The sequence below is a fragment of the Brachyhypopomus gauderio genome, chromosome 7, assembly GCF_052324685.1.
Source record: "Brachyhypopomus gauderio isolate BG-103 chromosome 7, BGAUD_0.2, whole genome shotgun sequence".
NCBI lineage: Eukaryota > Metazoa > Chordata > Actinopteri > Gymnotiformes > Hypopomidae > Brachyhypopomus > Brachyhypopomus gauderio.
In genome coordinates, this window is record NC_135217.1 from 3,922,671 (window position 1) to 3,934,844 (window position 12,174).

Consider the following 12,174-nt stretch of genomic DNA (forward strand, 5'->3'; position numbering starts at 1 on the left):
TCTCGCCAGTTTTGAGGCCAGTCTCTGAAAACCCCAATCACAACAGCCCTTCCCCCTGGGGCCATGTTTACCAGACAATTAATACATTAACCCCTGCCACAAAGACTTTGACAGAGCACCCTTGTCACCCTGCTCTCTGCCTCAAAGGTAAGAGGAACCCGGGCCGGGCCGCCATCAATATCCCTGACCTCCGCCTTCATCTCGCCGTACCGTGAAAGCGCTCATAACTCTCCCGCTCCACGCGTAGCCTTTGCTTCAGAGGACGGCCATATTTCCTACTGCGGTCACATGACCTCCCGGTACAGTGACAGTCCCTCCTCCTGAAACAGTGTATGAAGGACACGGTGAGGTCGGTGACTGACGACAGAGCATCTAATACACACATAATGCGGGAAACAAATGTAGATATCATTTAACACTTTTTCTTGACTTTTTCTTATTATTTTCTGCTAGTGTTTTAATCTTTAATATACAGTTTTGTGTCTGGTCATTTATGCTTTAAAATTTCTTTGCTGCATACAAAGTAAGATGGAGGACTAGGATGAAGTCTCTGCTATTTGCATAAATACGGTACTCTTCCAATTAATCCCTAATAAGATATGAAACATTAAAAGGCTTTTTCAGTGTAGATGGGTATTGGGAAAGAAATTAGAATGGTGCTTGCCTAGGGACAAGGAAAAGGAAGATTTCTTTCTTTTTTTTCCCAGTGACCCTATTAAATAAATTACATTCATTAAAGTTATTGTTTCGGGTTGACACGAATGCCAGGCTGCACAATTGAATGCCCAAACGCCCAGATTCCATGCGACCCAGGGTTCCTCGCCGAGACCTAGCTCATTCTGTGCGCCGGGCCAGGGGAGAGAAAAAGATGTCTCATTTCGTTACAAGACCAAAGCGACGTGACGTATCTCACGGACATTTCAGAACCCCATTTCCCTTTTCTCTCAGCATTTTAGCCAAATCATGAGATTTGAATAGGACCCCCCGCTGGTCTCAGGTACCCAGAACCCCCCATGTGCCCTGCGAGGCATGTAATGAGCAAGCAGGGGTGAGATCGCTGTCAGGCAGTTGTGGGCGTGCTGCAGGTGATCTGGGGGACGCGGTGCCAGCTGTAGTCGGGGGGAATCTCTCCCCACTCCAGAGCAGCCCCGGCCTGCCAGACGCCAGGATTACCCAGCCGCCCGCTGCCAAGCCCAGCCCGGCAGCCAGGGAGTCCTGCCAGCAGCCAATTCGGGATTTCACATCGATTTAACCACTACAAAGATAAAAAGCATCATCTGGCAGTGCTCTGTGGCAAACTGTGTACAGTGGTAATGAAAACAAAGCCCTCTGGCATTCCACGAAATGCATAGCTATATTAATTGCTGAGTGGAGCATTTTCAAATGCAAATGCAATCTAAAAAAAAAACAACAAAAAAAAAATCCGAGAAATTATCCTTTTCATGATTGTGCTTAAATCCAATTCCAGATGCAGAACAATCCTCGTCGTGAACAAGGATTTTCCTGTGTGGAATCACAATTAACCATACAATTAGGGCTTTGGGTTTGACTGGGCTTCATCTGGGCCCTGGGAGTCATTGGGAGCGTTAAACCTCACCCCACTGTGCCCCTGGATCCCACAACTCCCAGTTAGCTGACTGACTGACTGGGGCGTGATAATGAACTGCAAGAGGGTTAAATAGAGAGGACCCCACCTGATGTGGCCGTTCAAGACCCCCCCCTGTTGTCTCGGGCCATTAAGGACAGAAGGCAGTGAGTGGCTGGGTCCCCCGCTTCTCTGAGGGGGCACCATCCGATATTTCCTTTTTTAGTTATTCCCCATTAACTCCCTCCACACTATTCACGGGTCTCCTATGTAATGGCAGCCAGTGGGGTCCTTATGTTGAGGTGGAAGCAGGGGTTCCAAAGGGCTCCACGCCGAGGTGCCTGTGTATTTTGGCTCTTTCCTCAGTCGGGCACGGCAGTACCCCAGACCCGTGTGTTTCTACTCTCCTCGTAGCTCCTCATAGCTTTCCTCATAGCACACCTGATAAGTGTAATTAGTTGATTAAGAAGCACTGAGTGGAATCGTGAGTATTAAAGCAGGCCATTTACAACCCCAGGAGCAAGGCTGGTAGCTGAAGCCGTTACAAAAAGCAAACGATCAGCAATCAGCATTGTGAATGTGCCGTCATCCTGAATGCTAGATGCTGAAACAAGTGTGTATCTGTGAACGGGAGCAAACAAGACGAGAGTAAAACCTTCAAGACGCTCAGAGGAACTGAATTTTTCACTAAACAAGGACCACAACATGCAAAAGGCCATGAGGACCACAGTGGCCTGTGGAGTGAAATCTGGAGCAAGAGGAAAGGAGGCCATTTGGCTGCGTGCGGTGGGCAGGAAAGACAGACTCGGGGGCTAATTTATGAATAACAGGCCATCGTAAATCAGGGCTGAGGCGGGGAGTCGATGAGGGGAGCTAATCAATACGCAACCCTGGCCTCAGCACGGGAGCCACTGCGCACGTTCCCTTGCGAGAAGAGTCGAGGTTCAGCGCACACAGAGCGTTAGGGCAGCGTGCGAGAGCGAGACGCGAGAGTTGCGAGTTTGTGTTGGTGAGGGAAGCAAAAAGTGGTCTTTCACATGTCCACACATTAGTCTCTCAACCGCACCTTAAGACAAAGGCTGTGCATATGTCTGTTCAAAGCAGGAATTCCCCTGCAGGTCAGTGTGCCCTGGGCAAGGAAGGCAGGGTATTCATGTCCCAGTGTGCTGCTGGCTTCCTACCTAAACTGTACAAAAAAACCCCCAAAACCTTAATGCGACACTAATGTCAAAGATCTGGAATATAAACGGACAGATTATGGAGACAACAATTAGGCTTTGGCTTGGGACAAATTAATCAAGGGACTGGAAGGGCCCTTCTTGTTAATGCCTGCTGCCAAAAGCATCCAATATTGATATCTAATTAGCCAATCAGAAGGTGCAATATTAAATATTTACCACAACCAATCAACCATGCTTTAGAAGCATGTTTAGCAATGGCGGCGTTGAAGCCCATCTGATCAAAATTAAACCCATCACTGCACAGTTGCACCTGAAGCAAATTTTCATTGAGACAGCTTGTTTTAGTGCGATGGAAACCCAGACACACGCATGTGGCCATAACAAAACCAGTTAGCGCATCAAACAAACAAAAAAAAAACCTTAACAAACACCACGGATGACATCAAGAGCAGTAATAATGGAAGAGAGAGATGTCCAAGCCCTGCCCGGGCCATGCCCCGCGTGGGCAGAAGCCCAGGTCCAACCGCCACTCGCTCGACCTCCTCACCAACGCGCAAATGGCCGGACCTCCTGGGCCGTTAGCGACGTTGCCCATTTCGCACTGGCCCTTCGTGCAGTGGTGGCTGTGGTCACGCCAGTGGGTGGCATGGTGCTGAAACTAGCCCTGGGGGGGGCAGCAACAGCCATTAATCCCCCACACCTCCGGCACCACGGTGTGGGCCCTGTGGTAATTGGACGTGGGTGCCTCCGGGTCTCTTTCTTTACATTAATCTGCCTCACAGCCTTCTCTCTCACCCTCCAGACGTGGTCACCGCTGCCCCTTTTAGAGTCGTGGTAGGAGCTGGTGTGAAGTGCAAAGATGGATGCACCTGCTCTCTTTATGATGCTCTCTGGGATGGAAATTCAGGAGAACCGCGATGGTGCGGCATCCGGATGGGGAAAGATGTAGAAGGGTGGAGCAGCCCTGAAATCTTTGCCTTCATCACATTTATCCAATCTACACCCGATCTGGTCCATAGTACCATACCCACACCAATAGGTGCCCACCAGCGCCCTGAACAAAACACACTAATTGTTTCTGAGCAATTAGCAATTAGCTACCGTATGCTTTACCAATTAGGTGGATCAAAAATAAACTGTAATTCAGAATTTGAGATTTTCACTGATGATTTTGTGAACACGAGGTGGATGAGAAGGGGGGGCTGGATCGAGGGGGGGGGGGGGGGGGGGGCGGATCGATCAGAGTGACACATGTCCCTGAATAGCAGAGAGAGAAGCTATTATGGAGGAATCCTGATGTATGCCACGATGGGCCGGGGCAAGAGGAAGGGTGGATAGAGGGCAGATACATCAACCTTCATCCACCCATGGCCCCTCCTAGTCAATAATGTGCCTTACACTTTCAAACTTCTTATCCATATGCATCAGCATATCAATGACCAAGACATGGACGCACGGTGCAGGTACTGTGCGGTTGGATCACACATCCGCCATCCTCTCCTACTTCCATTCACTCCTGCTCTGTCTGCGTACTGCCAGTCCCCCTCCCTCAGTATCTGTTATGACTATGGACTAGTGATGGTCATCGATTCGTCCAACAGCCCCCGGGTGGAGCCGCTCCACCGCCCGACCCGTGCAGACGTTGGACCCAGAGAGCCGTCCACGGTCCGTCGACAGGCAAAAGAGGAAGAGAGCGCCTTCAGCCTCCACGCTGACCGGGTCAGCACTCGAGCACATCACAAAGATCATCCAGCCTTCAACAGCGTACAAAGGATGCTGTTGTATGGTGACCATTTAGGCCTACTTAATGTTTCGACTATTTAGTAGGGCTCCTCGAAGCTGCAGTGAAGCTTTGCTGGAAGAGTTTTGGGCAGCGTGTGAGAATATTGCAGGTCCTGTAGACTGGTGGTGGTGCGTGGTCTGAATACACCCCCCAACCCCCCCCCCCCCCCCACACTCCACACGCCTGCCAAGGAGGCAGCCATGAACCGCGGTCAGCGTGCGGGGCAAGGCAGACCTGGGGCGAGCGCACCATCTAAATACTAATCAAACACCGTTCACGGGCGCCTGCTGCCCCGCCCCCCCCGGGAGGGCCTGTCCCCTTCTGGCTCTTCGCCATGGCAACGGCAGTCTCATTTTCAGAGGTGTCATGCTGCATTACCGTCTAACCATCTCTCTCCCGTGCACATGCTCACACACGCGCACAGGCACGCACACGCACACACACACACACACACACACGCACATACACACACACACACACACACACACACCGCTCTGTCTCCAATGATCAGAAAACTTTGAATATGGTAGAGTCTGAATGTCAGAACAGCTGCTGAAATAAAATACATCATACCCTTAGGAATCTGAGATAGAGGCACAGTGCTTGAAGCCCACATGGAACAAAATTGTTTACTGAAAATGAAAAAAGAATTTCAGTAGGAATAACTCCTGTAAAGCAGTAAAATGACGTGATATGATAACTCATTTCCAGCCTTGGCCTCTGTATGGTGGGAGGACAGCAGCAGACAGCTGTAGACAACCGTTTTAGAAGGAGACCTCTCTGCATGGCATCAATCCAGACAGTATTTGTTTACAAGTGTTTCAGTAATTTGGCACATTAGGGAATCCTTCACCTCCTGTGGGCAGGAGAAGCAGAGGGAATAGAAAAGGGGGGAGAAAGAGAGCGTGAGAGAGAAAGAGAGAGAGAGAGAGAGAGAGAGAGAGAAGAGAGAGAGAGAGAGAGAGAGAGAGAGAGAGAGAGAGAGAGAGAGAGAGAGAGAGAGAGAGAGAGAGGAGCTGACTGCCAGCCGTTCCTTTGTTTGGTGCCAAATGGCTTCCCTGGGCTGTCGCTCCCAGTGACAGCCCACGAACACAGTTGCGAGACACGCCACACAGCCCTGGGCTAACGTCTCAACCTGGAGAACCGGCACCGAGGGCCAAGCCACGATAGCGCCCAACTGGAAGCCTGCCATTCGGAAACACGCTGAGAACATTAAAGAAGTCGACACGGAAGGCCAGCGAGGTGCCAACGCCAAAGAACGAACAGAACCGGGTCCCGCCCTTTCTCTTCTGTTTATTCAGGCTTCAGGCGTAATAGCGTAGACTTTAAAATAATGTTGAGTGGCCATTCAATCTGCCCTCAAACGACACTGAAAACTGAGGGAGAAAAAGCTAGCTAGCTAGCAGGTCCCCGATGCTCTTTAGTTATGAGAAAGATGCGGACGAATTTGGGAGAAGCACCACAGCAGTCTGTCTGGACGTGCAAGTTAATTCTTGTTCTGCTCATGGCACCCGAAGAAAATTATGAAGAAGATTAGAATTATATAGTTTCTTACAAACTAGTAAAGACCAAAGGTCACTGAAAAGTCTATGCAGAGGGAGAATGGAGCTCTGTTTATGAAGTGTTTTAATGTTGGTTTTGTTTGTGCCATGGTTCCTTTATATCGGCCCAAATAGTGCATCGATAACCAGAACTCGCCCACTTACTGGCCCAAAGTGGCCCAATAACTGGCAATCTTAACGAAACAAAAGGAAGGAGGACATTTGAAGCTGCTTTGAGCGGCAGTCTGCAGCGTGGAGATCACTTTCCTCCGCGTCCTCGTGGCTGCCTGAGGCGGTGCCAGTCCTCCCGGGAACTCGCTGTGAACAAATTAGCTAATAGCTCACCCTCCGTAATGAAGTACAACACGGCCATAGGAAATTTATGAATAAAGAATTTTCACTTGTGTGAGGAAGCTGCTTCAATTAGCATGCAGGGGTCACAAAGAGGGGAGTGTGAATGAGTGTGTGTGATGTAGGGGAGGCAAGAGGGGGTTTATACCCCACATTAAAACACATACCCCTCTCAGAGGGTAAGAGAGGGCTCATACCCCACAATAAAACACATACCCCTCTCAGAACAGGTTAACACATAGGCCTACGCTTACACTTGATCTGTATTCTGTAATACTGAAATACACTGCTAATAACCACTGCACACTGAAGCACTACAATATCCAACATTTCCCACATGAATTAATCCGTTCTCGCGCGGCTCGGATGCTTTTGTTTTGTTTCCGGGTGCTGCCGCCCGTTCCTGTCTCGGGCCTCCAGGTCCGGTTGAGCGCGTTCACGCTCCGCTGTTCCGTTCCCTCGCGGATTAAGCGGATTAAGGGGAGCGTGCTCGGGGCTTGGAGAGGCAGCGTCGGCCCGGGAGTAACGGGAGGAGCACGCCTCGCCGGAACCGACAAGCCCCGGGTTGGAACCGAACGCACGGGAGTCACGCAGGCAGCTGGTAATTGTTTGTGTTTGGATCTCCGGATCGGGATCTGAGTTCTGCGAATGCAGAGGGCGGGACAGCAGAAACACTGGAGCCAATCAGCACCCGAGAACTCGCCGTTTTTGGTGTTTAATATGTTCTTTGTAATTATTAATGCCTCAAATGGACTACGGAGCGCTCCCGGGCAAAAAGATGGACCCATTTTATACGGGCCAACCCGTGCGACTCTGATAAATCTGAGGAGGGCTGTCGTACTCGCGCCGGTGCCGCAAATCACTCTCCCTTGTAAAAATCACAAAATGGGTCATTACGTTAAACTGTCTCCTCTAACGTCTCGTTCTCCCTTGCTGCCCCGAGGCTAAAAAGAGAGATACTGAGAGGTCTAATGGCCTTCGGTATTAGCGGGTTAATCGTCCTGTCCCTGCTCTCTGTAGGTTTGCTGGCGGAGCCTGTTCGTGTTTAATTGTAGACTGTCCCCAAGTCTCTGTGTCCTCTGTCTGCTCTTTAACCAACAGCCAGGCCACAAAATGCTAAAGGACACACTTGTCTTCGCTATGTTTCAAGTTAAAGTTGCCATTGAGTGCATCTGGTCCAGGACCAGTCGTTGTCGCCTGTGTCCTAACCTTTAAATATTGCAGGAGCCTAGAAACTGAACACAGATCAGTGACGAAAGGGTCTTGCAGATGGCGCAGAAGCGCTGGCAAGCAGTGCCACCTGCTGGAAAAGCTGGTGTACTGCAGATAGAAGGCAACGGGTTTTTTTTTTTTGCGTCTGTCCAGTGAGTTTGCTCATGCAACTTCATTCAAATGTGTCAGCGAATGTGTTGGACAGCTTTCAAGAAGTCAGCGCTAAGCTCTTAAATATGTCCACTAACGTTAAAAAAAGAAATATTGATGTTGAATGCAGTTTTTAATCAGGCATATGGACTTCTAAATATTTATTTACTGAAATCAAAGGTAAAGTGATGTGCTTAGTTTCTGGAGAGCTTATAGCTGTGTTTAAGGATTACAGTTTGAATTGCCATCATGAGAGTAAATATGTAGATAAATACAAGAACTTTGCTGATGCCGATTTGCACGGATATCTGATGATATGCAAAACTGCAAAAACAGCAAGGATCATTAAATAGTGATATAATTCTGTCCTCCATATTGTCATTGTAATACTTCATTTATTGTTTTGTTTTTTAATAAAGGGATGTTGTGTATATACTGTATTGTGCAGTCTGACTCTCTAAAACTGTTCCAATTTTTCATGTGGCCCCTTGGGAACATGAATTGCCCACTCCTGATCAAGACACACATCGGGTGTTTTTAAATGCCAAAGTGTTACATGAAGACAAATACTGTAGACCACAAATACTCTGTGTTTGGGCAGTGATGAACACTTCAGTAAATCTCTTTTGGTCTTTGTGACATTTTATTTTCACACTTTTTAGCAGGGTTCAAAGGTTACAGTGCATCTCTCCTGCTACTAAGAGTCTGAGAGGAAAGATCAGATCACGTCTGAATACATGCAAACATGTTTTAGATCTATTCATATGACGCAAGTAACACATCTAAGTTGGCAGTCGAGCAAATCCAATCACAACACAGCACTTCATTTGTGGATACCAGGTCCCAACATTCCCTGTCTCGCAATTTACTTAGACAAAGATGCCGGCAAACCACACGCTGAGAAAGCATCACCAGTCTCCGCCTCCTGATCAATGGGTCCTCTCGTGCTTCCTGATGCCTAATTAATGAACTAATCCAGTCATTAAGCACCGCAGGGAGCAAATGGGACGCAGTCCAAGTAAATAAACCATCAATATGGCCATCGCCATCAGGAGGCAACAGCGCGAGACGAGAGGAGAGAGTGTAGGAGGATTCCTGGCAGGAGGAGAGCGAAAAGCATGAATTAAAACCCGACAACATCCTTCACTTTATATGATTTAAAGTCTGTCACAAAATGGACGGGGCCGACTGGGCTAGCATGACACACAGCCGTGTGATTGGACAGAACGGTGCCGATGCTTGCACACCTGTGGCTACGGAGACGTTAAGTGAGTCGACGGCATGGTGCAGGTCTCGTCGGGGACGAATGGTGAGCAGGACGTCACACAGCTCCCGCAGGTCGGGAGACAGGCCGCAACCCTCGCCACCTGTGGGCACACAGGGAGACGCAGCGGGTGATGGAGGGTTACGCGTGTAAAAGCCACTCGCAGCTCCGTGGCCAAGTTTCACCTGGGGTATTAGAACACCTGGGGTATTAGAACACAACAGCGTCACCTGGTGGCAAAGTGGAGCTGACAGAGTTAAAGAGTGGCATAGACGTGTGTAATGCATACATAGAGATTTGGGTATCTGGGAGTTTTGCAGCTATATCAACAAAACTGGTCAAAAAATATTATGATTCGTGACTGCCCTCTAGAGGCTAAAACTGGGAAGGTGCGTGTAGAACATTGAAGTTGTCCCCTACCTTTATTACGTCAGACAAGTTATTGTAGCCGTACACTTCCATGACCTCCATCACACCTGAACTGGCTTTGCTCACCACCGGAGTTAGTGGGCAACTGACAGACCACAGAGAACATATTTAAAAACACATTATCAATTATCATTATCAGTAATATTTAAAGCCGAGAGACAATGGTGCATGAGGCACTCCAAATGGGCTGAACAAAATTTCAAGGCAACTTACTGCACTCGAATTTTGATCCCAACTCAAACTCTTACGTTTTTAAGAAATTCAGTCACAGTGAATCACTTTTACACCCCGCCCGGTAACAATTTACGTTCCCCCCGATCTTCAAAAGTTGGCAAGCCTATGTTTTTAGGGCATTGTAAACTGGGGTGCCTTAAAATTTTGCATGCATATAAAGGGTGCCACAACTGAAAAAAGGTTGAGAAACACTGGCGTATAGCTACTCATAAAGCCTGGTTCACACTACACGACTTTTCAGTCGTCAGGTTTTTGTGCCGTCCGCACTACACGACTGGTTGTGCTGTAATCGCGAGTCTCTCAGTTGTTGTGGCTTTCACACTACATGACTGATCGGCGACAGGGGCTCACGAATTACACGACTGGGGAATCGCCGACTCATCTGGCTGCCGTCCAAAAACGCGAGAACACGAAACGAAACTCTCGCGAGAACCAGCAACACCACGTAGAAGAAAAAAAAAACAATTTACATGTGCTCCACATTTTCGTTATTATTATTTTTTTTACCGTTTAAACACTCCATAGTCCCAAGTGAACATAAATATAATCAATCGCACTATTTATCCAGTGCTGTCACAATAACTTAAACACAGTGTTGTAGTAAAGTTGTAAGAAAGGTGAGGATTTTGTGTGTTTGCTGGGTTACTGTTTTGAAAGCATTCTTGAAAGTTTTTTACATTCTCAGAGATATCTTCAGCGGTGCCGCGGTTCTCTCTCCGCGTTCCCATTGGCTGTAGCTAGACGCTGCTGCCGACTCTCAGTCGCCGACTGCTAGATATTAAACATGCTAGATATCTGCCAGTCGTCTGCGACCAGTCGGCGACGGCTCGGCGAGCGTCTTTCAGCAGTTCACACTACACGACTGAGCGAGCGTCGATTCGCCTCCGACCACAGTTTTTGTCGGCGATCAGTCGGCGACTGAAAAACCAGCCTAAAATCGTGTAGGTCTAGTGTGAACCAGGCTTAAGATAGGCAGTTGGATAAGTGCTGAAATGTAAAGCTAATGAACTGTATGCTAACTAAAGATAAACTAAACTAAACTAAAGATAACTAAAGATGCTAGACGCTGCTGCCCGACTCTCAGTTGCCGACTGCTAGATATTAAACATGCTAGATATCTGCCGGTCGTCTGCGACGAGTCGGCGACCAGTCGGCGACTGAAAAACCAGCCTAAAATCGTGTAGGTCTAGTGTGAACCAGGCTTAAGATAGGCAGTTGGATAAGTGCTGAAATGTAAAGCTAATGAACTGTATGCTAACTAAAGATAAACTAAACTAAACTAAAGATAACTAAAGATGCTAGACGCTGCTGCCCGACTCTCAGTTGCCGACTGCTAGATATTAAACATGCTAGATATCTGCCGGTCGTCTGCGACGAGTCGGCGACCAGTCGGCGACTGCTCGGCGAGCGTCTTTCAGCAGTTCTAACTACACGACTGAGCGAGCGACGAGTGATCGCCGATTTGCCTCCGACCACAGTTTCTGTCGCCGATCAGTCGGCGACTGAAAAACCAGCCTAAAATCGTGTAGTGTGAACCGGGCATTAATCATCATATATTGCTAGTGTATACACTCTATACACTGGTTTTTAGTATTGCACTGCGTTACATTTAATAAAGTTTGCGTATGTGATCACGTGACTGACCGGCTTCATTTGATTGGTCACTCATACTCTGGCGACGAACGTTGGTCAGTCTTCTCACTGAAAAGACGATTTACAAAACGAAAGTAACGGTAGCGCGCGGCGCAAATCCGATTGTAACGGAGTAAAAGTCGCGTTTTTCCCACCACATATTTACTCAAGTAAAAGTAGAAGTCTTTCATATTAAAACTACTCTTACAAGTAAATTTTTGTCCAAAAATCTACTTGAGTAAATGTAACGGAATAAATGTAACGCGTTCCTACCCACCTCTGCTACTCACACATCTGATCACTCTCTCGCCGGCTATTATAGTCATGGGCGTGGTAGTGGGGGGAAAGGACCTGACTACCCAGGGCCCAAGTAGGGAGAGGGGCCCATTTTGCTCATGTGCCTCATTTTCTGGCATTTATAGGGGCCCACTGACTGAGTGTACAGGGCCCAGAATTAACTGCTACGCCCCTGATTATAGTTATGGGTGATTTTAATATTCATATGGACAGCACTAACTAATCTGCTTACTAAAGACTTCATATCATGCTTGGAGAGCTTTGGACTGCAACAATCCATTGACGCTCCCACTCTAAAGGTCACATTTTGGACCTAGTTTGTTGTTTGGGGGTTGCTCCTTTTAACTGTTCTGTTGAAGAACTAATTTTATCTAACCACTTTCTTCTTTCTTTTAATGTTAACCTCCCTCTCACCGCTAAGAAGTTTCCCTGTCTCATCACCTTCCACAATATTAAAAATACTGATCTAGTGTCCCTGTCCTCCAGTTTAGTTGCTCATTTGGATTTTCATCAAC

At 47.9% G+C, this 12,174-nt stretch overlaps 1 long non-coding RNA gene across 1 annotated transcript; it reads right to left on the minus strand.

Annotated features, from left to right (window-relative positions):
- Positions 1–8,459: 8,459 nt before the first annotated feature.
- Positions 8,460–10,038, minus strand: LOC143518173 (uncharacterized). The gene is made up of 4 exons (XR_013132072.1): positions 9,710–10,038; positions 9,488–9,581; positions 9,051–9,170; positions 8,460–8,898 (listed from the first exon to the last, which is right to left on the minus strand). It is a non-coding gene; the product is annotated as an uncharacterized LOC143518173 (long non-coding RNA).
- Positions 10,039–12,174: the final 2,136 nt, after the last annotated feature.